This window comes from Hevea brasiliensis, chromosome 17 (genome assembly GCF_030052815.1).
Source record: "Hevea brasiliensis isolate MT/VB/25A 57/8 chromosome 17, ASM3005281v1, whole genome shotgun sequence".
NCBI classification, from domain to species: domain Eukaryota; kingdom Viridiplantae; phylum Streptophyta; class Magnoliopsida; order Malpighiales; family Euphorbiaceae; genus Hevea; species Hevea brasiliensis.
Window position 1 is genome coordinate 17,757,071 of NC_079509.1, and position 4,678 is coordinate 17,761,748.

General features: G+C 33.2%; 1 pseudogene; it reads left to right on the plus strand.

Moving 5' to 3' along the window:
- The first annotated feature begins 4,334 nt into the window (after positions 1–4,334).
- LOC110633453 (non-specific lipid-transfer protein C, cotyledon-specific isoform-like) lies at positions 4,335–4,678 on the plus strand (annotated as a pseudogene).

A 4,678-nucleotide genomic window follows, 5' to 3' on the forward strand; every position in this document is an offset into this window, starting at 1 on the left:
ATATGTTATTGAAAAATTTCAAGCAGGTGAATAATGAAATACACCAAATAGTAATAGAAATAGGGAAAACTCTTCTGATTTCTTCATAGAAAAATAATTGATATTAAAATATAATGAGAACAAAATTTTTAAAGAAATAAAGTAATATAAAATAGGGTGCTCCGACACTGAATGTAGCACACCTTGCTCGGCTACACTGTAGACGGGTGAGGGGTGTCACAGGAAAGGGATATGGCAAAATTTGTATTTGAGCAAATGCCTAAATTGGATATTGTCTGCTAGAATTATATTATTGCAGGTTTTTCTCTTAATTGCATAGACAAGGAAGCTTTGACTTTGTTTCAGCAGATGCAACAAAAGGACATGTCTCCTACCCAATTCTCTTATGCTACTATCTTGAGCTGTTATGAAAAATTATCTTCAATGTTTCAAGGAAGGCTGGCTCATGCTCAGATAGCTAAAGAAGGATTGATGAATGATGCCTATGTTGGCAGTGCACTTGTGCTCTTGTTGATATGAATTGTAAGTGTGGTGAGGTGGACGAGGCTCGACAATTTTTTGATATGGTGGCTAATAAAAATATTTTTGCATGGAATGAGATGATTCATGGGTACACTCAAAATGGGCATGGATTTGAGGTTGTTAATCTATGACTATAAAGATGATTGGATCAGGTGAGAACCCGATGGTGATGGGATAGCCTTCATTGCTGTTTTGACTACTTGTAGCCATTCTGGATTAGTTGATATAACAGTTGAAATATTTGATTCAATGCAACGAGACCACTGAGTCGAACCAGTTTTAGATCATTATACTTGCATCATTGATGCTTTGGCTTGAGCTGGTTGATTCATGAAGCAAAAGTGTCGGTGGATAGAATGCCATATGAGATGATCCAATTGTGTGGTAGGTTTTACTTAGTTCTTGTAGTCACCATTTTAATACGAGGTTAGCAAAAAAAGTAGCAGAGAAACTCATCCCCTTGGACCCCCTAAACTCTTCTCCTTATGTACTTCTAGAAAATGTTTACACTTCCTTGTGAAGATGGGATAACGTAAGGGCTATCGGAGGGCTGATGAGTGATTAACAAGTTGTTAAAGGTTCAGGTTATAGTTGGATTGAACATAAAAGAAGGACGAATTCAATTATGGTGGAGGATAATCTGAAAATGGCATGACAAGTCCAAAGGAACATCTTGCTTCATTAGATAATACCAGGTCCAAGTCTGGATTTGGATTTCCCACTGAATGAAGTGAAATATATGTGCCTCTATGGTAAAAAGCATAACTGCCTACAAAATTCTTCATCAACTATCTTGAGAGAGGATTAATTCTCATAGAAGCTTAGGGATCCAATAGAGAAAAACCATGCTTAACAATTCACCCTTCTCCAGTGGAGCCACTTCATGATTCTGAAGGTTCTGGGCGACTACATGGAGTTGTTTTCTTGTCAAAACGATGGTTTGACACGTCTTGAAGTTTGAAGGATGAATTTGAGGTGGATGGTAACATGGAGATCTAACTATCACCCCCAGGTACAAAGCATGGATGGATACAATTCTCCATGCTTTAACCTTATTCATTCTCCTTTACAGGTCTATTTGACATGGTTGTTAACTGTCTGTTGAGAAAAGCACATGCTTAAATATATTCATTAGATGTTATTAAAAATTGATTTAAAATTAAATTTAATATTGTTTAATCATAGAAACTCCATGTTAAGGAAAGTAAATCATAGATTCCTAATTAATTGTGTATTTCTTACATAGTTGATTATATAGCTCAATTTCAGGGATTTGTATTCTTAATTAGTTAGGAACTACTTGTATATATTTTTATCAATTACTTCATGAAATAGAACACACAAAAATTTTCCTCTACATAGTATCAGAGCACTCATTCATTAGTTCATTGGTACTGTTCATGAGTATTATTCATCAATATGTGCACTAGGTTTAGCAACATATTGGAACCGTATTTATGGATTGAGAAAGCGAGAAAGTTGATGAAGAAAATTGGTCTCAATCAATTTTTGCCTATTTTTCCATTGCAAGATTAAGCGAGCTCCAACACAAAGCTGACTCAGTTGCTTGTTCCCCTTGGCGGTAGCTGAGAGATTGGAGTGTAGAAGTTGATCTTGACCGTACTTTGGCAACTTTTATATGTTGCCCTGAATGTCAAGTTCCTTGACGTAACAAGCCACTAGACACTCTGATCTTTAGAGTGTTGGCTACTTTTAAGTCGCCGCTATTGCGCACTGTACTAACAAATTTAAGCTTGATATTCATTATGTTACGGGGGAAAGCAGTTTAATATCTGAAATGTTGCTTCCTTTACATTCTCAGGACACCATAAAATTTATAATCAGTAACTTCAAAATTTTAAGAAAATTTCTAATAAATGAAGAAGAAAAGCTAAATGAAAGTGAATATATTGTCAAAGAAAATCATGAAGTAAACAGTTTGATGACGATGAAACTGAAATTGACGATGAAACTGAAAAATATTGCTATTAGAAAAGGAGGAAAAAAAAGAAAAAGAAAGAGGAGAGAAATTTTGACGTGTTTTTAATGGGATGAATCTGTTTGCCTCGATTTGTTGAGAAATTTATTTATTAAAAATCAGTAAATCAAATTAATGAATTTTAATAAAATAATATTAAAGTCGTTTTTGAATTCTCAAATAATAATATTAAAATAATACTTCTGTTTTATTATTTTATATGGCTGATGATAAAGGATGGTGTAATCATAATAAAAAAAAAGATACTTTTGAAAATTTCTTGCCTCTATATGCGATCACAAAATATTTTTTCGAATATTTTTATCTCTATAAAGTAAAATATATTTGATAGTTTATATAATTATATGATTTTTTTGTTATTTTTTAGAAATAAAATTTGTTAAAAACAATTGTGCATCTTTTATTTTTTAATTATATAAAGTATTATGTACTTAATTTTAATTTGCATGATTAATATATATTATATGGACCCATTTTGAAAAAATTTTAGATTTTTATTGATTAAAGTTCATTGTTTTTCAATAATTTTTGTTGTTAATTTATTTGTTATTTTTAGAAATTGCATTAATGCTAAAACACCAAAATTAAACTCGCATTAATGGAAAATGGTTTAAAAACATATGAAATCCAAGAATATCATACAATACTCATCTTTCACAAAAAAATAAGTTCTCATTGTAATTGGGAGAATCAATCCACATGATTGTGAGGAGTAAATATTTAATACAGTCACTTAACTTTAATTTCAGTAATTTTTATGAAATCAAATTAAAATCCAGTAAATTTTATGAAAAAAAATTACAATTTATTAATTTTAATAAAAATACTCATAAAATGATCACATATGATAATTATCTGATTGTGAAAAATGATGCCCAATGATCTCTTTGGAATCTAAGTACTTATGACATTTGACAATTGTTAGGCTTTTACTCTTATATGAACAAATCTAAAGGTGCAGACAAATCCAAGAGCCTAGAAAGATATAGAAGAAGTTCTTGAAACAAGGATGCTAACACCCATTTTCAAAAACCAAGAAGATTTCTTCATATGATCAATTTAACTTCCCTAGGCAATTAGCTATGGCTCGGATCAATATCATATTTTTCTTCAATGCCATTAAATTCACCTGCAATTAATTTATACCTGCAATTAATTTATATCTATCACTCTTCTTTGAAATTGATATTACTTGCTCAAAAATCTAACATGGCAATTAAAGTGTCAATGCACAAAAATTCAATGTGCCAGTCAAAGTGTCAACACTCAAAGAATAAGTAAAAGGTCGCTCGACCTAAACCGAACAGAATCAAGTCAAACAAAACATTGTCGGTCTAGACTGGACAAGGAAGAATGCTTTAGCTCTGCCTATTGTAACAGAGCAAAGACAACATCAAGCAAAGACAAAGCTGGATTTGTAGGAGGCAATATCGGCATGTCAATCTGAGATCATCTCAATGATTAAAGTAACGTCTATTTTTCCTGAAAGCCTATAAATATTAAAGAAAGATAAAAAAACAAGGTATGCATATATTCTATCCAAATCAATACAAAACTATTTTATTCTCCTAGATCAATATTGCTAGCATCGAAGTGACTGCCCGAAAGGCCACCAACCTTACTCTTTCTTTGTTTTATAAGTTTATGTGGTAGTAGGACTGGACCTTGAAACTCTCAACAAACCCAAATCCATATTTACAGGAATCCTCCTCTGTATAAACCTATATCCATTCAACTCATCATCACTAATTCAACATTGCCTTCAAGATTACAAAAGATCTTTCAATTTTCACCCGTTACAGTACTAGAAACCATGAAGAACGCTTTCTTCTGTTTCCTCTTCCTCCTCTCCTTCCTTTTCTACCTCACCAATGTCAACGAAGCTGCAGTTCCATGCAGCACCGTGGACGCAAAGGCTGCTGCTTACGTTGGTTCGCCACCAGTAAGGTGCCGAATCCCTCTCCAGCATGCTGCAGTGGGCTGCAACAGCTTGCTCAAAAAGTGAAAACAATTGATGACAAGAAGGCAATTTGCAGGTGCTTGAAGGCTGGGTCCAAGTCTTTGGGAATTAAAGATCAGTCCTTGAGCAAGATTCTTGGACCTTGCAACATCAACGTTGGCTTCCCTGTCTCCACCAGCATCAACTGTGAAACGTAA